Raw genomic sequence first — 24,858 nt, forward strand, 5'->3', positions numbered from 1 at the left:
GTTTTGATCCTTTTGTCCACCAGTCATCGGAATGTGTATGATTTTCACCAGTTTACACAGTGTAGCTCCCTTGCCTTCAGTTGCAGGGTTATGTCCTCTTAGATATGACGCTTTTGAAATTATATGTGAAAATGCACCCAAAACCTATTCAAAACAGATTTGATGGAAGCACTGCAGGAGCTCTGCTCCAAGACGCATTTTGTCCAGAAAATGTGGTGTCATGAATGCATCCATATCACCAACACACATTTACAAACCAAACCATAGGCAATAAAATACATGAGTAAACTGATTTGTGGACCTTTGTGGCACTTGGTACTGCTGAGATCAGGATCATTACAGAGTTCAGCAATCATTTTCCCAACTAGGTCATTGATACATTGGAATCCCCAATGTTTTCTGGAACAGAATATGCCTTTCGGATGAGAATAAAAAAAGACTTCAAGAACCAAAAAAGAAGTTAAGCTGCCTTCAGCTGATGTACTCAGACTAACGGGAAACACTTTAAATCCCAAGGTGAAATGCACATGGTCAAAATTTTATCAGGACAGAGTACATGTTTTACTTTGATATTAAGAGCGATCACTGGATTGTCTTCCAGTAAATTAATGTTTTCTTCCGCTACAAAATGTTTTTTCAACAACTATAAAGAGGCTATGCAACGAAACTGAGCGGGGATGTCAAGTGCCTTTAATGGTACATTTTTGACCCCACTTCAAATGCTGCTGTTACCTGACCAGTTCGATTGTTAGTTTGCCAGATTCTCAATCTCTGGGATGTGAGATCATGCACCAGGTTTAGTGAATGTTTAAGGGTGAAGGTCTTTAGTCTCTGCACAAATTCCACAAACATAGCTCAGGTCCTGCTCAACATGTCAACATGTGGCGACAGCAAGTGCTTTTGGGGTCCTACATAAAACGCCCGGCTAGCTCAGTCGGTAGAGCATGAGACTCTTAATCTCAGGGTCGTGGGTTCGAGCCCCACGTTGGGCGAGAGGCTGATTTGTTTGAGAGAAATGTTGAAATTTAGTTAATCTGTTTGCGCAAAATACGTCTAAAAAAGAAGAGAAAGGAACATACATCGTCCCTGGGTGGGCTCGAACCACCATCCTTTCGGTTAACAGCCGAACGCGCTAACCGATTGCGCCACAGAGACCAGATGCTTCTGTGCTTACATAGTTCTTCCTCAAAAGAAAAACCCAACAAGCACATTCCTCCTGTTTGCTGGCTTTTGATGAAATGAGCCAATGCATAAAGGATGCAACATCAAGGTCACTCACACTTTTCTGCTAGCTTGTCTAAAATTTGCCCTTCCTTCAATTACTCACTTGTCAAGACCTGCAGGTCTTCAAACAAAAGGTCAGTTTGTAGACCCTTTTCCTGTCAAAGTTTTGATCCTTTTGTCCACCAGTCATCGGAATGTGTATGATTTTCACCAGTTTACACAGTGTAGCTCCCTTGCCTTCAGTTGCAGGGTTATGTCCTCTTAGATATGACGCTTTTGAAATTATATGTGAAAATGCACCCAAAACCTATTCAAAACAGATTTGATGGAAGCACTGCAGGAGCTCTGCTCCAAGACGCATTTTGTCCAGAAAATGTGGTGTCATGAATGCATCCATATCACCAACACACATTTACAAACCAAACCATAGGCAATAAAATACATGAGTAAACTGATTTGTGGACCTTTGTGGCACTTGGTACTGCTGAGATCAGGATCATTACAGAGTTCAGCAATCATTTTCCCAACTAGGTCATTGATACATTGGAATCCCCAATGTTTTCTGGAACAGAATATGCCTTTCGGATGAGAATAAAAAAAGACTTCAAGAACCAAAAAAGAAGTTAAGCTGCCTTCAGCTGATGTACTCAGACTAACGGGAAACACTTTAAATCCCAAGGTGAAATGCACATGGTCAAAATTTTATCAGGACAGAGTACATGTTTTACTTTGATATTAAGAGCGATCACTGGATTGTCTTCCAGTAAATTAATGTTTTCTTCCGCTACAAAACGTTTTTTCAACAACTATAAAGAGGCTATGCAACGAAACTGAGCGGGGATGTCAAGTGCCTTTAATGGTACATTTTTGACCCCACTTCAAATGCTGCTGTTACCTGACCAGTTCGATTGTTAGTTTGCCAGATTCTCAATCTCTGGGATGTGAGATCATGCACCAGGTTTAGTGAATGTTTAAGGGTGAAGGTCTTTAGTCTCTGCACAAATTCCACAAACATAGCTCAGGTCCTGCTCAACATGTCAACATGTGGCAACAGCAAGTGCTTTTGGGGTCCTACAAAAAACGTCCGGCTCGCTCAGTCGGTAGAGCATGAGACTCTTAATCTCAGGGTCGTGGGTTCGAGCCCCACGTTGGGCGAGAGGCTGATTTGTTTGAGAGAAATGTTGAAATTTAGTTAATCTGTTTGCGCAAAATACGTCTAAAAAAGAAGAGAAAGGAACACACATCTTCCCTGGGTGGGCCCGAACCACCATCCTTTCGGTTAACAGCCGAACGCGCTAACCGATTGCGCCACAGAGACCAGATGCTTCTGTGCTTACATAGTTCTTCCTCAAAAGAAAAACCCAACAAGCACATTCCTCCTGTTTGCTGGCTTTTGATGAAATGAGCCAATGCATAAAGGATGCAACATCAAGGTCACTCACACTTTTCTGCTAGCTTGTCTAAAATTTGCCCTTCCTTCTATTACTCACTTGTCAAGACCTGCAGGTCTTCAAACAAAAGGTCAGTTTGTAGACCCTTTTCCTGTCAAAGTTTTGATCCTTTTGTCCACCAGTCATCGGAATGTGTATGATTTTCACCAGTTTACACAGTGTAGCTCCCTTGCCTTCAGTTGCAGGGTTATGTCCTCTTAGATATGACGCTTTTGAAATTATATGTGAAAATGCACCCAAAACCTATTCAAAACAGATTTGATGGAAGCACTGCAGGAGCTCTGCTCCAAGACGCATTTTGTCCAGAAAATGTGGTGTCATGAATGCATCCATATCACCAACACACATTTACAAACCAAACCATAGGCAATAAAATACATGAGTAAACTGATTTGTGGACCTTTGTGGCACTTGGTACTGCTGAGATCAGGATCATTACAGAGTTCAGCAATCATTTTCCCAACTAGGTCATTGATACATTGGAATCCCCAATGTTTTCTGGAACAGAATATGCCTTTCGGATGAGAATAAAAAAAGACTTCAAGAACCAAAAAAGAAGTTAAGCTGCCTTCAGCTGATGTACTCAGACTAACGGGAAACACTTTAAATCCCAAGGTGAAATGCACATGGTCAAAATTTTATCAGGACAGAGTACATGTTTTACTTTGATATTAAGAGCGATCACTGGATTGTCTTCCAGTAAATTAATGTTTTCTTCCGCTACAAAACGTTTTTTCAACAACTATAAAGAGGCTATGCAACGAAACTGAGCGGGGATGTCAAGTGCCTTTAATGGTACATTTTTGACCCCACTTCAAATGCTGCTGTTACCTGACCAGTTCGATTGTTAGTTTGCCAGATTCTCAATCTCTGGGATGTGAGATCATGCACCAGGTTTAGTGAATGTTTAAGGGTGAAGGTCTTTAGTCTCTGCACAAATTCCACAAACATAGCTCAGGTCCTGCTCAACATGTCAACATGTGGCGACAGCAAGTGCTTTTGGGGTCCTACATAAAACGCCCGGCTAGCTCAGTCGGTAGAGCATGAGACTCTTAATCTCAGGGTCGTGGGTTCGAGCCCCACGTTGGGCGAGAGGCTGATTTGTTTGAGAGAAATGTTGAAATTTAGTTAATCTGTTTGCGCAAAATACGTCTAAAAAAGAAGAGAAAGGAACATACATCGTCCCTGGGTGGGCTCGAACCACCATCCTTTCGGTTAACAGCCGAACGCGCTAACCGATTGCGCCACAGAGACCAGATGCTTCTGTGCTTACATAGTTCTTCCTCAAAAGAAAAACCCAACAAGCACATTCCTCCTGTTTGCTGGCTTTTGATGAAATGAGCCAATGCATAAAGGATGCAACATCAAGGTCACTCACACTTTTCTGCTAGCTTGTCTAAAATTTGCCCTTCCTTCAATTACTCACTTGTCAAGACCTGCAGGTCTTCAAACAAAAGGTCAGTTTGTAGACCCTTTTCCTGTCAAAGTTTTGATCCTTTTGTCCACCAGTCATCGGAATGTGTATGATTTTCACCAGTTTACACAGTGTAGCTCCCTTGCCTTCAGTTGCAGGGTTATGTCCTCTTAGATATGACGCTTTTGAAATTATATGTGAAAATGCACCCAAAACCTATTCAAAACAGATTTGATGGAAGCACTGCAGGAGCTCTGCTCCAAGACGCATTTTGTCCAGAAAATGTGGTGTCATGAATGCATCCATATCACCAACACACATTTACAAACCAAACCATAGGCAATAAAATACATGAGTAAACTGATTTGTGGACCTTTGTGGCACTTGGTACTGCTGAGATCAGGATCATTACAGAGTTCAGCAATCATTTTCCCAACTAGGTCATTGATACATTGGAATCCCCAATGTTTTCTGGAACAGAATATGCCTTTCGGATGAGAATAAAAAAAGACTTCAAGAACCAAAAAAGAAGTTAAGCTGCCTTCAGCTGATGTACTCAGACTAACGGGAAACACTTTAAATCCCAAGGTGAAATGCACATGGTCAAAATTTTATCAGGACAGAGTACATGTTTTACTTTGATATTAAGAGCGATCACTGGATTGTCTTCCAGTAAATTAATGTTTTCTTCCGCTACAAAACGTTTTTTCAACAACTATAAAGAGGCTATGCAACGAAACTGAGCGGGGATGTCAAGTGCCTTTAATGGTACATTTTTGACCCCACTTCAAATGCTGCTGTTACCTGACCAGTTCGATTGTTAGTTTGCCAGATTCTCAATCTCTGGGATGTGAGATCATGCACCAGGTTTAGTGAATGTTTAAGGGTGAAGGTCTTTAGTCTCTGCACAAATTCCACAAACATAGCTCAGGTCCTGCTCAACATGTCAACATGTGGCGACAGCAAGTGCTTTTGGGGTCCTACATAAAACGCCCGGCTAGCTCAGTCGGTAGAGCATGAGACTCTTAATCTCAGGGTCGTGGGTTCGAGCCCCACGTTGGGCGAGAGGCTGATTTGTTTGAGAGAAATGTTGAAATTTAGTTAATCTGTTTGCGCAAAATACGTCTAAAAAAGAAGAGAAAGGAACATACATCGTCCCTGGGTGGGCTCGAACCACCATCCTTTCGGTTAACAGCCGAACGCGCTAACCGATTGCGCCACAGAGACCTGATGCTTCTGTGCTTACATAGTTCTTCCTCAAAAGAAAAACCCAACAAGCACATTCCTCCTGTTTGCTGGCTTTTGATGAAATGAGCCAATGCATAAAGGATGCAACATCAAGGTCACTCACACTTTTCTGCTAGCTTGTCTAAAATTTGCCCTTCCTTCAATTACTCACTTGTCAAGACCTGCAGGTCTTCAAACAAAAGGTCAGTTTGTAGACCCTTTTCCTGTCAAAGTTTTGATCCTTTTGTCCACCAGTCATCGGAATGTGTATGATTTTCACCAGTTTACACAGTGTAGCTCCCTTGCCTTCAGTTGCAGGGTTATGTCCTCTTAGATATGACGCTTTTGAAATTATATGTGAAAATGCACCCAAAACCTATTCAAAACAGATTTGATGGAAGCACTGCAGGAGCTCTGCTCCAAGACGCATTTTGTCCAGAAAATGTGGTGTCATGAATGCATCCATATCACCAACACACATTTACAAACCAAACCATAGGCAATAAAATACATGAGTAAACTGATTTGTGGACCTTTGTGGCACTTGGTACTGCTGAGATCAGGATCATTACAGAGTTCAGCAATCATTTTCCCAACTAGGTCATTGATACATTGGAATCCCCAATGTTTTCTGGAACAGAATATGCCTTTCGGATGAGAATAAAAAAAGACTTCAAGAACCAAAAAAGAAGTTAAGCTGCCTTCAGCTGATGTACTCAGACTAACGGGAAACACTTTAAATCCCAAGGTGAAATGCACATGGTCAAAATTTTATCAGGACAGAGTACATGTTTTACTTTGATATTAAGAGCGATCACTGGATTGTCTTCCAGTAAATTAATGTTTTCTTCCGCTACAAAATGTTTTTTCAACAACTATAAAGAGGCTATGCAACGAAACTGAGCGGGGATGTCAAGTGCCTTTAATGGTACATTTTTGACCCCACTTCAAATGCTGCTGTTACCTGACCAGTTCGATTGTTAGTTTGCCAGATTCTCAATCTCTGGGATGTGAGATCATGCACCAGGTTTAGTGAATGTTTAAGGGTGAAGGTCTTTAGTCTCTGCACAAATTCCACAAACATAGCTCAGGTCCTGCTCAACATGTCAACATGTGGCGACAGCAAGTGCTTTTGGGGTCCTACATAAAACGCCCGGCTAGCTCAGTCGGTAGAGCATGAGACTCTTAATCTCAGGGTCGTGGGTTCGAGCCCCACGTTGGGCGAGAGGCTGATTTGTTTGAGAGAAATGTTGAAATTTAGTTAATCTGTTTGCGCAAAATACGTCTAAAAAAGAAGAGAAAGGAACATACATCGTCCCTGGGTGGGCTCGAACCACCATCCTTTCGGTTAACAGCCGAACGCGCTAACCGATTGCGCCACAGAGACCAGATGCTTCTGTGCTTACATAGTTCTTCCTCAAAAGAAAAACCCAACAAGCACATTCCTCCTGTTTGCTGGCTTTTGATGAAATGAGCCAATGCATAAAGGATGCAACATCAAGGTCACTCACACTTTTCTGCTAGCTTGTCTAAAATTTGCCCTTCCTTCAATTACTCACTTGTCAAGACCTGCAGGTCTTCAAACAAAAGGTCAGTTTGTAGACCCTTTTCCTGTCAAAGTTTTGATCCTTTTGTCCACCAGTCATCGGAATGTGTATGATTTTCACCAGTTTACACAGTGTAGCTCCCTTGCCTTCAGTTGCAGGGTTATGTCCTCTTAGATATGACGCTTTTGAAATTATATGTGAAAATGCACCCAAAACCTATTCAAAACAGATTTGATGGAAGCACTGCAGGAGCTCTGCTCCAAGACGCATTTTGTCCAGAAAATGTGGTGTCATGAATGCATCCATATCACCAACACACATTTACAAACCAAACCATAGGCAATAAAATACATGAGTAAACTGATTTGTGGACCTTTGTGGCACTTGGTACTGCTGAGATCAGGATCATTACAGAGTTCAGCAATCATTTTCCCAACTAGGTCATTGATACATTGGAATCCCCAATGTTTTCTGGAACAGAATATGCCTTTCGGATGAGAATAAAAAAAGACTTCAAGAACCAAAAAAGAAGTTAAGCTGCCTTCAGCTGATGTACTCAGACTAACGGGAAACACTTTAAATCCCAAGGTGAAATGCACATGGTCAAAATTTTATCAGGACAGAGTACATGTTTTACTTTGATATTAAGAGCGATCACTGGATTGTCTTCCAGTAAATTAATGTTTTCTTCCGCTACAAAACGTTTTTTCAACAACTATAAAGAGGCTATGCAACGAAACTGAGCGGGGATGTCAAGTGCCTTTAATGGTACATTTTTGACCCCACTTCAAATGCTGCTGTTACCTGACCAGTTCGATTGTTAGTTTGCCAGATTCTCAATCTCTGGGATGTGAGATCATGCACCAGGTTTAGTGAATGTTTAAGGGTGAAGGTCTTTAGTCTCTGCACAAATTCCACAAACATAGCTCAGGTCCTGCTCAACATGTCAACATGTGGCGACAGCAAGTGCTTTTGGGGTCCTACATAAAACGCCCGGCTAGCTCAGTCGGTAGAGCATGAGACTCTTAATCTCAGGGTCGTGGGTTCGAGCCCCACGTTGGGCGAGAGGCTGATTTGTTTGAGAGAAATGTTGAAATTTAGTTAATCTGTTTGCGCAAAATACGTCTAAAAAAGAAGAGAAAGGAACATACATCGTCCCTGGGTGGGCTCGAACCACCATCCTTTCGGTTAACAGCCGAACGCGCTAACCGATTGCGCCACAGAGACCTGATGCTTCTGTGCTTACATAGTTCTTCCTCAAAAGAAAAACCCAACAAGCACATTCCTCCTGTTTGCTGGCTTTTGATGAAATGAGCCAATGCATAAAGGATGCAACATCAAGGTCACTCACACTTTTCTGCTAGCTTGTCTAAAATTTGCCCTTCCTTCTATTACTCACTTGTCAAGACCTGCAGGTCTTCAAACAAAAGGTCAGTTTGTAGACCCTTTTCCTGTCAAAGTTTTGATCCTTTTGTCCACCAGTCATCGGAATGTGTATGATTTTCACCAGTTTACACAGTGTAGCTCCCTTGCCTTCAGTTGCAGGGTTATGTCCTCTTAGATATGACGCTTTTGAAATTATATGTGAAAATGCACCCAAAACCTATTCAAAACAGATTTGATGGAAGCACTGCAGGAGCTCTGCTCCAAGACGCATTTTGTCCAGAAAATGTGGTGTCATGAATGCATCCATATCACCAACACACATTTACAAACCAAACCATAGGCAATAAAATACATGAGTAAACTGATTTGTGGACCTTTGTGGCACTTGGTACTGCTGAGATCAGGATCATTACAGAGTTCAGCAATCATTTTCCCAACTAGGTCATTGATACATTGGAATCCCCAATGTTTTCTGGAACAGAATATGCCTTTCGGATGAGAATAAAAAAAGACTTCAAGAACCAAAAAAGAAGTTAAGCTGCCTTCAGCTGATGTACTCAGACTAACGGGAAACACTTTAAATCCCAAGGTGAAATGCACATGGTCAAAATTTTATCAGGACAGAGTACATGTTTTACTTTGATATTAAGAGCGATCACTGGATTGTCTTCCAGTAAATTAATGTTTTCTTCCGCTACAAAACGTTTTTTCAACAACTATAAAGAGGCTATGCAACGAAACTGAGCGGGGATGTCAAGTGCCTTTAATGGTACATTTTTGACCCCACTTCAAATGCTGCTGTTACCTGACCAGTTCGATTGTTAGTTTGCCAGATTCTCAATCTCTGGGATGTGAGATCATGCACCAGGTTTAGTGAATGTTTAAGGGTGAAGGTCTTTAGTCTCTGCACAAATTCCACAAACATAGCTCAGGTCCTGCTCAACATGTCAACATGTGGCGACAGCAAGTGCTTTTGGGGTCCTACATAAAACGCCCGGCTAGCTCAGTCGGTAGAGCATGAGACTCTTAATCTCAGGGTCGTGGGTTCGAGCCCCACGTTGGGCGAGAGGCTGATTTGTTTGAGAGAAATGTTGAAATTTAGTTAATCTGTTTGCGCAAAATACGTCTAAAAAAGAAGAGAAAGGAACATACATCGTCCCTGGGTGGGCTCGAACCACCATCCTTTCGGTTAACAGCCGAACGCGCTAACCGATTGCGCCACAGAGACCAGATGCTTCTGTGCTTACATAGTTCTTCCTCAAAAGAAAAACCCAACAAGCACATTCCTCCTGTTTGCTGGCTTTTGATGAAATGAGCCAATGCATAAAGGATGCAACATCAAGGTCACTCACACTTTTCTGCTAGCTTGTCTAAAATTTGCCCTTCCTTCAATTACTCACTTGTCAAGACCTGCAGGTCTTCAAACAAAAGGTCAGTTTGTAGACCCTTTTCCTGTCAAAGTTTTGATCCTTTTGTCCACCAGTCATCGGAATGTGTATGATTTTCACCAGTTTACACAGTGTAGCTCCCTTGCCTTCAGTTGCAGGGTTATGTCCTCTTAGATATGACGCTTTTGAAATTATATGTGAAAATGCACCCAAAACCTATTCAAAACAGATTTGATGGAAGCACTGCAGGAGCTCTGCTCCAAGACGCATTTTGTCCAGAAAATGTGGTGTCATGAATGCATCCATATCACCAACACACATTTACAAACCAAACCATAGGCAATAAAATACATGAGTAAACTGATTTGTGGACCTTTGTGGCACTTGGTACTGCTGAGATCAGGATCATTACAGAGTTCAGCAATCATTTTCCCAACTAGGTCATTGATACATTGGAATCCCCAATGTTTTCTGGAACAGAATATGCCTTTCGGATGAGAATAAAAAAAGACTTCAAGAACCAAAAAAGAAGTTAAGCTGCCTTCAGCTGATGTACTCAGACTAACGGGAAACACTTTAAATCCCAAGGTGAAATGCACATGGTCAAAATTTTATCAGGACAGAGTACATGTTTTACTTTGATATTAAGAGCGATCACTGGATTGTCTTCCAGTAAATTAATGTTTTCTTCCGCTACAAAACGTTTTTTCAACAACTATAAAGAGGCTATGCAACGAAACTGAGCGGGGATGTCAAGTGCCTTTAATGGTACATTTTTGACCCCACTTCAAATGCTGCTGTTACCTGACCAGTTCGATTGTTAGTTTGCCAGATTCTCAATCTCTGGGATGTGAGATCATGCACCAGGTTTAGTGAATGTTTAAGGGTGAAGGTCTTTAGTCTCTGCACAAATTCCACAAACATAGCTCAGGTCCTGCTCAACATGTCAACATGTGGCGACAGCAAGTGCTTTTGGGGTCCTACATAAAACGCCCGGCTAGCTCAGTCGGTAGAGCATGAGACTCTTAATCTCAGGGTCGTGGGTTCGAGCCCCACGTTGGGCGAGAGGCTGATTTGTTTGAGAGAAATGTTGAAATTTAGTTAATCTGTTTGCGCAAAATACGTCTAAAAAAGAAGAGAAAGGAACATACATCGTCCCTGGGTGGGCTCGAACCACCATCCTTTCGGTTAACAGCCGAACGCGCTAACCGATTGCGCCACAGAGACCAGATGCTTCTGTGCTTACATAGTTCTTCCTCAAAAGAAAAACCCAACAAGCACATTCCTCCTGTTTGCTGGCTTTTGATGAAATGAGCCAATGCATAAAGGATGCAACATCAAGGTCACTCACACTTTTCTGCTAGCTTGTCTAAAATTTGCCCTTCCTTCAATTACTCACTTGTCAAGACCTGCAGGTCTTCAAACAAAAGGTCAGTTTGTAGACCCTTTTCCTGTCAAAGTTTTGATCCTTTTGTCCACCAGTCATCGGAATGTGTATGATTTTCACCAGTTTACACAGTGTAGCTCCCTTGCCTTCAGTTGCAGGGTTATGTCCTCTTAGATATGACGCTTTTGAAATTATATGTGAAAATGCACCCAAAACCTATTCAAAACAGATTTGATGGAAGCACTGCAGGAGCTCTGCTCCAAGACGCATTTTGTCCAGAAAATGTGGTGTCATGAATGCATCCATATCACCAACACACATTTACAAACCAAACCATAGGCAATAAAATACATGAGTAAACTGATTTGTGGACCTTTGTGGCACTTGGTACTGCTGAGATCAGGATCATTACAGAGTTCAGCAATCATTTTCCCAACTAGGTCATTGATACATTGGAATCCCCAATGTTTTCTGGAACAGAATATGCCTTTCGGATGAGAATAAAAAAAGACTTCAAGAACCAAAAAAGAAGTTAAGCTGCCTTCAGCTGATGTACTCAGACTAACGGGAAACACTTTAAATCCCAAGGTGAAATGCACATGGTCAAAATTTTATCAGGACAGAGTACATGTTTTACTTTGATATTAAGAGCGATCACTGGATTGTCTTCCAGTAAATTAATGTTTTCTTCCGCTACAAAATGTTTTTTCAACAACTATAAAGAGGCTATGCAACGAAACTGAGCGGGGATGTCAAGTGCCTTTAATGGTACATTTTTGACCCCACTTCAAATGCTGCTGTTACCTGACCAGTTCGTTTGTTAGTTTGCCAGATTCTCAATCTCTGGGATGTGAGATCATGCACCAGGTTTAGTGAATGTTTAAGGGTGAAGGTCTTTAGTCTCTGCACAAATTCCACAAACATAGCTCAGGTCCTGCTCAACATGTCAACATGTGGCGACAGCAAGTGCTTTTGGGGTCCTACAAAAAACGTCCGGCTCGCTCAGTCGGTAGAGCATGAGACTCTTAATCTCAGGGTCGTGGGTTCGAGCCCCACGTTGGGCGAGAGGCTGATTTGTTTGAGAGAAATGTTGAAATTTAGTTAATCTGTTTGCGCAAAATACGTCTAAAAAAGAAGAGAAAGGAACATACATCGTCCCTGGGTGGGCTCGAACCACCATCCTTTCGGTTAACAGCCGAACGCGCTAACCGATTGCGCCACAGAGACCAGATGCTTCTGTGCTTACATAGTTCTTCCTCAAAAGAAAAACCCAACAAGCACATTCCTCCTGTTTGCTGGCTTTTGATGAAATGAGCCAATGCATAAAGGATGCAACATCAAGGTCACTCACACTTTTCTGCTAGCTTGTCTAAAATTTGCCCTTCCTTCAATTACTCACTTGTCAAGACCTGCAGGTCTTCAAACAAAAGGTCAGTTTGTAGACCCTTTTCCTGTCAAAGTTTTGATCCTTTTGTCCACCAGTCATCGGAATGTGTATGATTTTCACCAGTTTACACAGTGTAGCTCCCTTGCCTTCAGTTGCAGGGTTATGTCCTCTTAGATATGACGCTTTTGAAATTATATGTGAAAATGCACCCAAAACCTATTCAAAACAGATTTGATGGAAGCACTGCAGGAGCTCTGCTCCAAGACGCATTTTGTCCAGAAAATGTGGTGTCATGAATGCATCCATATCACCAACACACATTTACAAACCAAACCATAGGCAATAAAATACATGAGTAAACTGATTTGTGGACCTTTGTGGCACTTGGTACTGCTGAGATCAGGATCATTACAGAGTTCAGCAATCATTTTCCCAACTAGGTCATTGATACATTGGAATCCCCAATGTTTTCTGGAACAGAATATGCCTTTCGGATGAGAATAAAAAAAGACTTCAAGAACCAAAAAAGAAGTTAAGCTGCCTTCAGCTGATGTACTCAGACTAACGGGAAACACTTTAAATCCCAAGGTGAAATGCACATGGTCAAAATTTTATCAGGACAGAGTACATGTTTTACTTTGATATTAAGAGCGATCACTGGATTGTCTTCCAGTAAATTAATGTTTTCTTCCGCTACAAAACGTTTTTTCAACAACTATAAAGAGGCTATGCAACGAAACTGAGCGGGGATGTCAAGTGCCTTTAATGGTACATTTTTGACCCCACTTCAAATGCTGCTGTTACCTGACCAGTTCGATTGTTAGTTTGCCAGATTCTCAATCTCTGGGATGTGAGATCATGCACCAGGTTTAGTGAATGTTTAAGGGTGAAGGTCTTTAGTCTCTGCACAAATTCCACAAACATAGCTCAGGTCCTGCTCAACATGTCAACATGTGGCGACAGCAAGTGCTTTTGGGGTCCTACAAAAAACGTCCGGCTCGCTCAGTCGGTAGAGCATGAGACTCTTAATCTCAGGGTCGTGGGTTCGAGCCCCACGTTGGGCGAGAGGCTGATTTGTTTGAGAGAAATGTTGAAATTTAGTTAATCTGTTTGCGCAAAATACGTCTAAAAAAGAAGAGAAAGGAACATACATCGTCCCTGGGTGGGCTCGAACCACCATCCTTTCGGTTAACAGCCGAACACGCTAACCGATTGCGCCACAGAGACCAGATGCTTCTGTGCTTACATAGTTCTTCCTCAAAAGAAAAACCCAACAAGCACATTCCTCCTGTTTGCTGGCTTTTGATGAAATGAGCCAATGCATAAAGGATGCAACATCAAGGTCACTCACACTTTTCTGCTAGCTTGTCTAAAATTTGCCCTTCCTTCAATTACTCACTTGTCAAGACCTGCAGGTCTTCAAACAAAAGGTCAGTTTGTAGACCCTTTTCCTGTCAAAGTTTTGATCCTTTTGTCCACCAGTCATCGGAATGTGTATGATTTTCACCAGTTTACACAGTGTAGCTCCCTTGCCTTCAGTTGCAGGGTTATGTCCTCTTAGATATGACGCTTTTGAAATTATATGTGAAAATGCACCCAAAACCTATTCAAAACAGATTTGATGGAAGCACTGCAGGAGCTCTGCTCCAAGACGCATTTTGTCCAGAAAATGTGGTGTCATGAATGCATCCATATCACCAACACACATTTACAAACCAAACCATAGGCAATAAAATACATGAGTAAACTGATTTGTGGACCTTTGTGGCACTTGGTACTGCTGAGATCAGGATCATTACAGAGTTCAGCAATCATTTTCCCAACTAGGTCATTGATACATTGGAATCCCCAATGTTTTCTGGAACAGAATATGCCTTTCGGATGAGAATAAAAAAAGACTTCAAGAACCAAAAAAGAAGTTAAGCTGCCTTCAGCTGATGTACTCAGACTAACGGGAAACACTTTAAATCCCAAGGTGAAATGCACATGGTCAAAATTTTATCAGGACAGAGTACATGTTTTACTTTGATATTAAGAGCGATCACTGGATTGTCTTCCAGTAAATTAATGTTTTCTTCCGCTACAAAATGTTTTTTCAACAACTATAAAGAGGCTATGCAACGAAACTGAGCGGGGATGTCAAGTGCCTTTAATGGTACATTTTTGACCCCACTTCAAATGCTGCTGTTACCTGACCAGTTCGATTGTTAGTTTGCCAGATTCTCAATCTCTGGGATGTGAGATCATGCACCAGGTTTAGTGAATGTTTAAGGGTGAAGGTCTTTAGTCTCTGCACAAATTCCACAAACATAGCTCAGGTCCTGCTCAACATGTCAACATGTGGCGACAGCAAGTGCTTTTGGGGTCCTACAAAAAACGTCCGGCTCGCTCAGTCGGTAGAGCATGAGACTCTTAATCTCAGGGTCGTGGGTTCGAGCCCCACGTTGGGCGAGAGGCTGATTTGTTTGAGAGAAATGTTGAAATTTAGTTAATCTGTTTGCGCAAAATACGTCTAAAAAAGAAGAGAAAGGAACATACATCGTCCCTGGGTGGGCTCGAACCACCATCCTTTCGGTTAACAGCCGAACACGCTAACCGATTGCGCCACAGAGACCAGATGCTTCTGTGCTTACATAGTTCTTCCTCAAAAGAAAAACCCAACAAGCACATTCCTCCTGTTTGCTGGCTTTTGATGAAATGAGCCAATGCATAAAGGATGCAACATCAAGGTCACTCACACTTTTCTGCTAGCTTGTCTAAAATTTGCCCTTCCTTCAATTACTCACTTGTCAAGACCTGCAGGTCTTCAAACAAAAGGTCAGTTTGTAGACCCTTTTCCTGTCAAAGTTTTGATCCTTTTGTCCACCAGTCATCGGAATGTGTATGATTTTCACCAGTTTACACAGTGTAGCTCCCTTGCCTTCAGTTGCAGGGTTATGTCCTCTTAGATATGACGCTTTTGAAATTATATGTGAAAATGCACCCAAAACCTATTCAAAACAGATTTGATGGAAGCACTGCAGGAGCTCTGCTCCAAGACGCATTTTGTCCAGAAAATGTGGTGTCATGAATGCATCCATATCACCAACACACATTTACAAACCAAACCATAGGCAATAAAATACATGAGTAAACTGATTTGTGGACCTTTGTGGCACTTGGTACTGCTGAGATCAGGATCATTACAGAGTTCAGCAATCATTTTCCCAACTAGGTCATTGATACATTGGAATCCCCAATGTTTTCTGGAACAGAATATGCCTTTCGGATGAGAATAAAAAAAGACTTCAAGAACCAAAAAAGAAGTTAAGCTGCCTTCAGCTGATGTACTCAGACTAACGGGAAACACTTTAAATCCCAAGGTGAAATGCACATGGTCAAAATTTTATCAGGACAGAGTACATGTTTTACTTTGATATTAAGAGCGATCACTGGATTGTCTTCCAGTAAATTAATGTTTTCTTCCGCTACAAAATGTTTTTTCAACAACTATAAAGAGGCTATGCAACGAAACTGAGCGGGGATGTCAAGTGCCTTTAATGGTACATTTTTGACCCCACTTCAAATGCTGCTGTTACCTGACCAGTTCGATTGTTAGTTTGCCAGATTCTCAATCTCTGGGATGTGAGATCATGCACCAGGTTTAGTGAATGTTTAAGGGTGAAGGTCTTTAGTCTCTGCACAAATTCCACAAACATAGCTCAGGTCCTGCTCAACATGTCAACATGTGGCGACAGCAAGTGCTTTTGGGGTCCTACATGAAACGCCCGGCTAGCTCAGTCGGTAGAGCATGAGACTCTTAATCTCAGGGTCGTGGGTTCGAGCCCCACGTTGGGCGAGAGGCTGATTTGTTTGAGAGAAATGTTGAAATTTAGTTAATCTGTTTGCGCAAAATACGTCTAAAAAAGAAGAGAAAGGAACATACATCGTCCCTGGGTGGGCTCGAACCACCATCCTTTCGGTTAACAGCCGAACGCGCTAACCGATTGCGCCACAGAGACCAGATGCTTCTGTGCTTACATAGTTCTTCCTCAAAAGAAAAACCCAACAAGCACATTCCTCCTGTTTGCTGGCTTTTGATGAAATGAGCCAATGCATAAAGGATGCAACATCAAGGTCACTCACACTTTTCTGCTAGCTTGTCTAAAATTTGCCCTTCCTTCAATTACTCACTTGTCAAGACCTGCAGGTCTTCAAACAAAAGGTCAGTTTGTAGACCCTTTTCCTGTCAAAGTTTTGATCCTTTTGTCCACCAGTCATCGGAATGTGTATGATTTTCACCAGTTTACACAGTGTAGCTCCCTTGCCTTCAGTTGCAGGGTTATGTCCTCTTAGATATGACGCTTTTGAAATTATATGTGAAAATGCACCCAAAACCTATTCAAAACAGATTTGATGGAAGCACTGCAGGAGCTCTGCTCCAAGACGCATTTTGTCCAGAAAATGTGGTGTCATGAATGCATCCATATCACCAACACACATTTACAAACCAAACCATAGGCAATAAAATACATGAGTAAACTGATTTGTGGACCTTTGTGGCACTTGGTACTGCTGAGATCAGGATCATTACAGAGTTCAGCAATCATTTTCCCAACTAGGTCATTGATACATTGGAATCCCCAATGTTTTCTGGAACAGAATATGCCTTTCGGATGAGAATAAAAAAAGACTTCAAGAACCAAAAAAGAAGTTAAGCTGCCTTCAGCTGATGTACTCAGACTAACGGGAAACACTTTAAATCCCAAGGTGAAATGCACATGGTCAAAATTTTATCAGGACAGAGTACATGTTTTACTTTGATATTAAGAGCGATCACTGGATTGTCTTCCAGTAAATTAATGTTTTCTTCCGCTACAAAACGTTTTTTCAACAACTATAAAGAGGCTATGCAACGAAACTGAGCGGGGATGTCAAGTGCCTTTAATGGTACATTTTTGACCCCACTTCAAATGCTGCTGTTACCTGACCAGTTCGATTGTTAGTTTGCCAGATTCTCAATCTCTGGGATGTGAGATCATGCACCAGGTTTAGTGAATGTTTAAGGGTGAAGGTCTTTAGTCTCTGCACAAATTCCACAAACATAGCTCAGGTCCTGCTCAACATGTCAACATGTGGCGACAGCAAGTGCTTTTGGGGTCCTACATAAAACGCCCGGCTAGCTCAGTCGGTAGAGCATGAGACTCTTAATCTCAGGGTCGTGGGTTCGAGCCCCACGTTGGGCGAGAGGCTGATTTGTTTGAGAGAAATGTTGAAATTTAGTTAATCTGTTTGCGCAAAATACGTCTAAAAAAGAAGAGAAAGGAACATACATCGTCCCTGGGTGGGCTCGAACCACCATCCTTTCGGTTAACAGCCGAACGCGCTAACCGATTGCGCCACAGAGACCTGATGCTTCTGTGCTTACATAGTTCTTCCTCAAAAGAAAAACCCAACAAGCACATTCCTCCTGTTTGCTGGCTTTTGATGAAATGAGCCAATGCATAAAGGATGCAACATCAAGGTCACTCACACTTTTCTGCTAGCTTGTCTAAAATTTGCCCTTCCTTCAATTACTCACTTGTCAAGACCTGCAGGTCTTCAAACAAAAGGTCAGTTTGTAGACCCTTTTCCTGTCAAAGTTTTGATCCTTTTGTCCACCAGTCATCGGAATGTGTATGATTTTCACCAGTTTACACAGTGTAGCTCCCTTGCCTTCAGTTGCAGGGTTATGTCCTCTTAGATATGACGCTTTTGAAATTATATGTGAAAATGCACCCAAAACCTATTCAAAACAGATTTGATGGAAGCACTGCAGGAGCTCTGCTCCAAGACGCATTTTGTCCAGAAAATGTGGTGTCATGAATGCATCCATATCACCAACACACATTTACAAACCAAACCATAGGCAATAAAATACATGAGTAAACTGATTTGTGGACCTTTGTGGCACTTGGTACTGCTGAGATCAGGATCATTACAGAGTTCAGCAATCATTTTCCCAACTAGGTCATTGATACATTGGAATCCCCAATGTTTTCTGGAACAGAATATGCCTTTCGGATGAGAATAAAAAAAGACTTCAAGAACCAAAAAAGAAGTTAAGCTGCCTTCAGCTGATGTACTCAGACTAACGGGAAACACTTTAAATCCCAAGGTGAAATGCACATGGTCAAAATTTTATCAGGACAGAGTACATGTTTTACTTTGATATTAAGAGCGATCACTGGATTGTCTTCCAGTAAATTAATGTTTTCTTCCGCTACAAAATGTTTTTTCAACAACTATAAAGAGGCTATGCAACGAAACTGAGCGGGGATGTCAAGTGCCTTTAATGGTACATTTTTGACCCCACTTCAAATGCTGCTGTTACCTGACCAGTTCGTTTGTTAGTTTGCCAGATTCTCAATCTCTGGGATGTGAGATCATGCACCAGGTTTAGTGAATGTTTAAGGGTGAAGGTCTTTAGTCTCTGCACAAATTCCACAAACATAGCTCAGGTCCTGCTCAACATGTCAACATGTGGCGACAGCAAGTGCTTTTGGGGTCCTACAAAAAACGTCCGGCTCGCTCAGTCGGTAGAGCATGAGACTCTTAATCTCAGGGTCGTGGGTTCGAGCCCCACGTTGGGCGAGAGGCTGATTTGTTTGAGAGAAATGTTGAAATTTAGTTAATCTGTTTGCGCAAAATACGTCTAAAAAAGAAGAGAAAGGAACATACATCGTCCCTGGGTGGGCTCGAACCACCATCCTTTCGGTTAACAGCCGAACGCGCTAACCGATTGCGCCACAGAGACCAGATGCTTCTGTGCTTACATAGTTCTTCCTCAAAAGAAAAACCCAACAAGCACATTCCTCCTGTTTGCTGGCTTTTGATGAAATGAGCCAATGCATAAAGGATGCAACATCAAGGTCACTCACACTTTTCTGCTAGCTTGTCTAAAATTTGCCCTTCCTTCAATTACTCACTTGTCAAGACCTGCAGGTCTTCAAACAAAAGGTCAGTTTGTAGACCCTTTTCCTGTCAAAGTTTTGATCCTTTTGTCCACCAGTCATCGGAATGTGTATGATTTTCACCAGTTTACACAGTGTAGCTCCCTTGCCTTCAGTTGCAGGGTTATGTCCTCTTAGATATGACGCTTTTGAAATTATATGTGAAAATGCACCCAAAACCTATTCAAAACAGATTTGATGGAAGCACTGCAGGAGCTCTGCTCCAAGACGCATTTTGTCCAGAAAATGTGGTGTCATGAATGCATCCATATCACCAACACACATTTACAAACCAAACCATAGGCAATAAAATACATGAGTAAACTGATTTGTGGACCTTTGTGGCACTTGGTACTGCTGAGATCAGGATCATTACAGAGTTCAGCAATCATTTTCCCAACTAGGTCATTGATACATTGGAATCCCCAATGTTTTCTGGAACAGAATATGCCTTTCGGATGAGAATAAAAAAAGACTTCAAGAACCAAAAAAGAAGTTAAGCTGCCTTCAGCTGATGTACTCAGACTAACGGGAAACACTTTAAATCCCAAGGTGAAATGCACATGGTCAAAATTTTATCAGGACAGAGTACATGTTTTACTTTGATATTAAGAGCGATCACTGGATTGTCTTCCAGTAAATTAATGTTTTCTTCCGCTACAAAACGTTTTTTCAACAACTATAAAGAGGCTATGCAACGAAACTGAGCGGGGATGTCAAGTGCCTTTAATGGTACATTTTTGACCCCACTTCAAATGCTGCTGTTACCTGACCAGTTCGATTGTTAGTTTGCCAGATTCTCAATCTCTGGGATGTGAGATCATGCACCAGGTTTAGTGAATGTTTAAGGGTGAAGGTCTTTAGTCTCTGCACAAATTCCACAAACATAGCTCAGGTCCTGCTCAACATGTCAACATGTGGCGACAGCAAGTGCTTTTGGGGTCCTACAAAAAACGTCCGGCTCGCTCAGTCGGTAGAGCATGAGACTCTTAATCTCAGGGTCGTGGGTTCGAGCCCCACGTTGGGCGAGAGGCTGATTTGTTTGAGAGAAATGTTGAAATTTAGTTAATCTGTTTGCGCAAAATACGTCTAAAAAAGAAGAGAAAGGAACATACATCGTCCCTGGGTGGGCTCGAACCACCATCCTTTCGGTTAACAGCCGAACACGCTAACCGATTGCGCCACAGAGACCAGATGCTTCTGTGCTTACATAGTTCTTCCTCAAAAGAAAAACCCAACAAGCACATTCCTCCTGTTTGCTGGCTTTTGATGAAATGAGCCAATGCATAAAGGATGCAACATCAAGGTCACTCACACTTTTCTGCTAGCTTGTCTAAAATTTGCCCTTCCTTCAATTACTCACTTGTCAAGACCTGCAGGTCTTCAAACAAAAGGTCAGTTTGTAGACCCTTTTCCTGTCAAAGTTTTGATCCTTTTGTCCACCAGTCATCGGAATGTGTATGATTTTCACCAGTTTACACAGTGTAGCTCCCTTGCCTTCAGTTGCAGGGTTATGTCCTCTTAGATATGACGCTTTTGAAATTATATGTGAAAATGCACCCAAAACCTATTCAAAACAGATTTGATGGAAGCACTGCAGGAGCTCTGCTCCAAGACGCATTTTGTCCAGAAAATGTGGTGTCATGAATGCATCCATATCACCAACACACATTTACAAACCAAACCATAGGCAATAAAATACATGAGTAAACTGATTTGTGGACCTTTGTGGCACTTGGTACTGCTGAGATCAGGATCATTACAGAGTTCAGCAATCATTTTCCCAACTAGGTCATTGATACATTGGAATCCCCAATGTTTTCTGGAACAGAATATGCCTTTCGGATGAGAATAAAAAAAGACTTCAAGAACCAAAAAAGAAGTTAAGCTGCCTTCAGCTGATGTACTCAGACTAACGGGAAACACTTTAAATCCCAAGGTGAAATGCACATGGTCAAAATTTTATCAGGACAGAGTACATGTTTTACTTTGATATTAAGAGCGATCACTGGATTGTCTTCCAGTAAATTAATGTTTTCTTCCGCTACAAAACGTTTTTTCAACAACTATAAAGAGGCTATGCAACGAAACTGAGCGGGGATGTCAAGTGCCTTTAATGGTACATTTTTGACCCCACTTCAAATGCTGCTGTTACCTGACCAGTTCGATTGTTAGTTTGCCAGATTCTCAATCTCTGGGATGTGAGATCATGCACCAGGTTTAGTGAATGTTTAAGGGTGAAGGTCTTTAGTCTCTGCACAAATTCCACAAACATAGCTCAGGTCCTGCTCAACATGTCAACATGTGGCGACAGCAAGTGCTTTTGGGGTCCTACATAAAACGCCCGGCTAGCTCAGTCGGTAGAGCATGAGACTCTTAATCTCAGGGTCGTGGGTTCGAGCCCCACGTTGGGCGAGAGGCTGATTTGTTTGAGAGAAATGTTGAAATTTAGTTAATCTGTTTGCGCAAAATACGTCTAAAAAAGAAGAGAAAGGAACATACATCGTCCCTGGGTGGGCTCGAACCACCATCCTTTCGGTTAACAGCCGAACGCGCTAACCGATTGCGCCACAGAGACCTGATGCTTCTGTGCTTACATAGTTCTTCCTCAAAAGAAAAACCCAACAAGCACATTCCTCCTGTTTGCTGGCTTTTGATGAAATGAGCCAATGCATAAAGGATGCAACATCAAGGTCACTCACACTTTTCTGCTAGCTTGTCTAAAATTTGCCCTTCCTTCAATTACTCACTTGTCAAGACCTGCAGGTCTTCAAACAAAAGGTCAGTTTGTAGACCCTTTTCCTGTCAAAGTTTTGATCCTTTTGTCCACCAGTCATCGGAATGTGTATGATTTTCACCAGTTTACACAGTGTAGCTCCCTTGCCTTCAGTTGCAGGGTTATGTCCTCTTAGATATGACGCTTTTGAAATTATATGTGAAAATGCACCCAAAACCTATTCAAAACAGATTTGATGGAAGCACTGCAGGAGCTCTGCTCCAAGACGCATTTTGTCCAGAAAATGTGGTGTCATGAATGCATCCATATCACCAACACACATTTACAAACCAAACCATAGGCAATAAAATACATGAGTAAACTGATTTGTGGACCTTTGTGGCACTTGGTACTGCTGAGATCAGGATCATTACAGAGTTCAGCAATCATTTTCCCAACTAGGTCATTGATACATTGGAATCCCCAATGTTTTCTGGAACAGAATATGCCTTTCGGATGAGAATAAAAAAAGACTTCAAGAACCAAAAAAGAAGTTAAGCTGCCTTCAGCTGATGTACTCAGACTAACGGGAAACACTTTAAATCCCAAGGTGAAATGCACATGGTCAAAATTTTATCAGGACAGAGTACATGTTTTACTTTGATATTAAGAGCGATCACTGGATTGTCTTCCAGTAAATTAATGTTTTCTTCCGCTACAAAACGTTTTTTCAACAACTATAAAGAGGCTATGCAACGAAACTGAGCGGGGATGTCAAGTGCCTTTAATGGTACATTTTTGACCCCACTTCAAATGCTGCTGTTACCTGACCAGTTCGATTGTTAGTTTGCCAGATTCTCAATCTCTGGGATGTGAGATCATGCACCAGGTTTAGTGAATGTTTAAGGGTGAAGGTCTTTAGTCTCTGCACAAATTCCACAAACATAGCTCAGGTCCTGCTCAACATGTCAACATGTGGCGACAGCAAGTGCTTTTGGGGTCCTACAAAAAACGTCCGGCTCGCTCAGTCGGTAGAGCATGAGACTCTTAATCTCAGGGTCGTGGGTTCGAGCCCCACGTTGGGCGAGAGGCTGATTTGTTTGAGAGAAATGTTGAAATTTAGTTAATCTGTTTGCGCAAAATACGTCTAAAAAAGAAGAGAAAGGAACATACATCGTCCCTGGGTGGGCTCGAACCACCATCCTTTCGGTTAACAGCCGAACACGCTAACCGATTGCGCCACAGAGACCAGATGCTTCTGTGCTTACATAGTTCTTCCTCAAAAGAAAAACCCAACAAGCACATTCCTCCTGTTTGCTGGCTTTTGATGAAATGAGCCAATGCATAAAGGATGCAACATCAAGGTCACTCACACTTTTCTGCTAGCTTGTCTAAAATTTGCCCTTCCTTCAATTACTCACTTGTCAAGACCTGCAGGTCTTCAAACAAAAGGTCAGTTTGTAGACCCTTTTCCTGTCAAAGTTTTGATCCTTTTGTCCACCAGTCATCGGAATGTGTATGATTTTCACCAGTTTACACAGTGTAGCTCCCTTGCCTTCAGTTGCAGGGTTATGTCCTCTTAGATATGACGCTTTTGAAATTATATGTGAAAATGCACCCAAAACCTATTCAAAACAGATTTGATGGAAGCACTGCAGGAGCTCTGCTCCAAGACGCATTTTGTCCAGAAAATGTGGTGTCATGAATGCATCCATATCACCAACACACATTTACAAACCAAACCATAGGCAATAAAATACATGAGTAAACTGATTTGTGGACCTTTGTGGCACTTGGTACTGCTGAGATCAGGATCATTACAGAGTTCAGCAATCATTTTCCCAACTAGGTCATTGATACATTGGAATCCCCAATGTTTTCTGGAACAGAATATGCCTTTCGGATGAGAATAAAAAAAGACTTCAAGAACCAAAAAAGAAGTTAAGCTGCCTTCAGCTGATGTACTCAGACTAACGGGAAACACTTTAAATCCCAAGGTGAAATGCACATGGTCAAAATTTTATCAGGACAGAGTACATGTTTTACTTTGATATTAAGAGCGATCACTGGATTGTCTTCCAGTAAATTAATGTTTTCTTCCGCTACAAAACGTTTTTTCAACAACTATAAAGAGGCTATGCAACGAAACTGAGCGGGGATGTCAAGTGCCTTTAATGGTACATTTTTGACCCCACTTCAAATGCTGCTGTTACCTGACCAGTTCGATTGTTAGTTTGCCAGATTCTCAATCTCTGGGATGTGAGATCATGCACCAGGTTTAGTGAATGTTTAAGGGTGAAGGTCTTTAGTCTCTGCACAAATTCCACAAACATAGCTCAGGTCCTGCTCAACATGTCAACATGTGGCGACAGCAAGTGCTTTTGGGGTCCTACATAAAACGCCCGGCTAGCTCAGTCGGTAGAGCATGAGACTCTTAATCTCAGGGTCGTGGGTTCGAGCCCCACGTTGGGCGAGAGGCTGATTTGTTTGAGAGAAATGTTGAAATTTAGTTAATCTGTTTGCGCAAAATACGTCTAAAAAAGAAGAGAAAGGAACATACATCGTCCCTGGGTGGGCTCGAACCACCATCCTTTCGGTTAACAGCCGAACGCGCTAACCGATTGCGCCACAGAGACCTGATGCTTCTGTGCTTACATAGTTCTTCCTCAAAAGAAAAACCCAACAAGCACATTCCTCCTGTTTGCTGGCTTTTGATGAAATGAGCCAATGCATAAAGGATGCAACATCAAGGTCACTCAC

General features: G+C 41.9%; 28 non-coding genes across 28 annotated transcripts; 11 read left to right on the forward strand and 17 right to left on the reverse strand.

Moving 5' to 3' along the window:
• Positions 1–919: 919 nt before the first annotated feature.
• On the forward strand, positions 920–992 carry trnak-cuu (transfer RNA lysine (anticodon CUU)). The gene has a single exon. It is a non-coding gene; the product is annotated as a tRNA-Lys (tRNA).
• An 89-nt stretch (positions 993–1,081) lies between these two features.
• Positions 1,082–1,155, reverse strand: trnan-guu (transfer RNA asparagine (anticodon GUU)). Its single transcript has one exon. It is a non-coding gene; the product is annotated as a tRNA-Asn (tRNA).
• A 2,538-nt stretch (positions 1,156–3,693) lies between these two features.
• On the forward strand, positions 3,694–3,766 carry trnak-cuu (transfer RNA lysine (anticodon CUU)). Its single transcript has one exon. It is a non-coding gene; the product is annotated as a tRNA-Lys (tRNA).
• An 89-nt stretch (positions 3,767–3,855) lies between these two features.
• Positions 3,856–3,929, reverse strand: trnan-guu (transfer RNA asparagine (anticodon GUU)). Its single transcript has one exon. It is a non-coding gene; the product is annotated as a tRNA-Asn (tRNA).
• Positions 3,930–5,080: 1,151 nt separating this feature from the next.
• On the forward strand, positions 5,081–5,153 carry trnak-cuu (transfer RNA lysine (anticodon CUU)). Its single transcript has one exon. It is a non-coding gene; the product is annotated as a tRNA-Lys (tRNA).
• Positions 5,154–5,242: 89 nt separating this feature from the next.
• On the reverse strand, positions 5,243–5,316 carry trnan-guu (transfer RNA asparagine (anticodon GUU)). The gene has a single exon. It is a non-coding gene; the product is annotated as a tRNA-Asn (tRNA).
• A 1,151-nt stretch (positions 5,317–6,467) lies between these two features.
• Positions 6,468–6,540, forward strand: trnak-cuu (transfer RNA lysine (anticodon CUU)). The gene has a single exon. It is a non-coding gene; the product is annotated as a tRNA-Lys (tRNA).
• Positions 6,541–6,629: 89 nt separating this feature from the next.
• On the reverse strand, positions 6,630–6,703 carry trnan-guu (transfer RNA asparagine (anticodon GUU)). Its single transcript has one exon. It is a non-coding gene; the product is annotated as a tRNA-Asn (tRNA).
• Positions 6,704–7,854: 1,151 nt separating this feature from the next.
• On the forward strand, positions 7,855–7,927 carry trnak-cuu (transfer RNA lysine (anticodon CUU)). The gene has a single exon. It is a non-coding gene; the product is annotated as a tRNA-Lys (tRNA).
• An 89-nt stretch (positions 7,928–8,016) lies between these two features.
• trnan-guu (transfer RNA asparagine (anticodon GUU)) lies at positions 8,017–8,090 on the reverse strand. Its single transcript has one exon. It is a non-coding gene; the product is annotated as a tRNA-Asn (tRNA).
• A 1,151-nt stretch (positions 8,091–9,241) lies between these two features.
• trnak-cuu (transfer RNA lysine (anticodon CUU)) lies at positions 9,242–9,314 on the forward strand. The gene has a single exon. It is a non-coding gene; the product is annotated as a tRNA-Lys (tRNA).
• Positions 9,315–9,403: 89 nt separating this feature from the next.
• trnan-guu (transfer RNA asparagine (anticodon GUU)) lies at positions 9,404–9,477 on the reverse strand. Its single transcript has one exon. It is a non-coding gene; the product is annotated as a tRNA-Asn (tRNA).
• A 1,151-nt stretch (positions 9,478–10,628) lies between these two features.
• On the forward strand, positions 10,629–10,701 carry trnak-cuu (transfer RNA lysine (anticodon CUU)). Its single transcript has one exon. It is a non-coding gene; the product is annotated as a tRNA-Lys (tRNA).
• Positions 10,702–10,790: 89 nt separating this feature from the next.
• On the reverse strand, positions 10,791–10,864 carry trnan-guu (transfer RNA asparagine (anticodon GUU)). Its single transcript has one exon. It is a non-coding gene; the product is annotated as a tRNA-Asn (tRNA).
• Positions 10,865–12,177: 1,313 nt separating this feature from the next.
• trnan-guu (transfer RNA asparagine (anticodon GUU)) lies at positions 12,178–12,251 on the reverse strand. Its single transcript has one exon. It is a non-coding gene; the product is annotated as a tRNA-Asn (tRNA).
• Positions 12,252–13,564: 1,313 nt separating this feature from the next.
• trnan-guu (transfer RNA asparagine (anticodon GUU)) lies at positions 13,565–13,638 on the reverse strand. Its single transcript has one exon. It is a non-coding gene; the product is annotated as a tRNA-Asn (tRNA).
• A 1,313-nt stretch (positions 13,639–14,951) lies between these two features.
• On the reverse strand, positions 14,952–15,025 carry trnan-guu (transfer RNA asparagine (anticodon GUU)). The gene has a single exon. It is a non-coding gene; the product is annotated as a tRNA-Asn (tRNA).
• A 1,151-nt stretch (positions 15,026–16,176) lies between these two features.
• trnak-cuu (transfer RNA lysine (anticodon CUU)) lies at positions 16,177–16,249 on the forward strand. The gene has a single exon. It is a non-coding gene; the product is annotated as a tRNA-Lys (tRNA).
• Positions 16,250–16,338: 89 nt separating this feature from the next.
• On the reverse strand, positions 16,339–16,412 carry trnan-guu (transfer RNA asparagine (anticodon GUU)). Its single transcript has one exon. It is a non-coding gene; the product is annotated as a tRNA-Asn (tRNA).
• A 1,151-nt stretch (positions 16,413–17,563) lies between these two features.
• On the forward strand, positions 17,564–17,636 carry trnak-cuu (transfer RNA lysine (anticodon CUU)). Its single transcript has one exon. It is a non-coding gene; the product is annotated as a tRNA-Lys (tRNA).
• An 89-nt stretch (positions 17,637–17,725) lies between these two features.
• On the reverse strand, positions 17,726–17,799 carry trnan-guu (transfer RNA asparagine (anticodon GUU)). Its single transcript has one exon. It is a non-coding gene; the product is annotated as a tRNA-Asn (tRNA).
• A 1,313-nt stretch (positions 17,800–19,112) lies between these two features.
• Positions 19,113–19,186, reverse strand: trnan-guu (transfer RNA asparagine (anticodon GUU)). Its single transcript has one exon. It is a non-coding gene; the product is annotated as a tRNA-Asn (tRNA).
• A 1,313-nt stretch (positions 19,187–20,499) lies between these two features.
• Positions 20,500–20,573, reverse strand: trnan-guu (transfer RNA asparagine (anticodon GUU)). The gene has a single exon. It is a non-coding gene; the product is annotated as a tRNA-Asn (tRNA).
• A 1,151-nt stretch (positions 20,574–21,724) lies between these two features.
• Positions 21,725–21,797, forward strand: trnak-cuu (transfer RNA lysine (anticodon CUU)). Its single transcript has one exon. It is a non-coding gene; the product is annotated as a tRNA-Lys (tRNA).
• An 89-nt stretch (positions 21,798–21,886) lies between these two features.
• On the reverse strand, positions 21,887–21,960 carry trnan-guu (transfer RNA asparagine (anticodon GUU)). The gene has a single exon. It is a non-coding gene; the product is annotated as a tRNA-Asn (tRNA).
• A 1,313-nt stretch (positions 21,961–23,273) lies between these two features.
• Positions 23,274–23,347, reverse strand: trnan-guu (transfer RNA asparagine (anticodon GUU)). The gene has a single exon. It is a non-coding gene; the product is annotated as a tRNA-Asn (tRNA).
• Positions 23,348–24,498: 1,151 nt separating this feature from the next.
• trnak-cuu (transfer RNA lysine (anticodon CUU)) lies at positions 24,499–24,571 on the forward strand. The gene has a single exon. It is a non-coding gene; the product is annotated as a tRNA-Lys (tRNA).
• An 89-nt stretch (positions 24,572–24,660) lies between these two features.
• trnan-guu (transfer RNA asparagine (anticodon GUU)) lies at positions 24,661–24,734 on the reverse strand. Its single transcript has one exon. It is a non-coding gene; the product is annotated as a tRNA-Asn (tRNA).
• Positions 24,735–24,858: the final 124 nt, after the last annotated feature.

The sequence above is a fragment of the Brachyhypopomus gauderio genome, unplaced genomic scaffold (assembly GCF_052324685.1).
Source record: "Brachyhypopomus gauderio isolate BG-103 unplaced genomic scaffold, BGAUD_0.2 sc159, whole genome shotgun sequence".
Classification (NCBI taxonomy): Eukaryota; Metazoa; Chordata; class Actinopteri; order Gymnotiformes; family Hypopomidae; genus Brachyhypopomus; species Brachyhypopomus gauderio.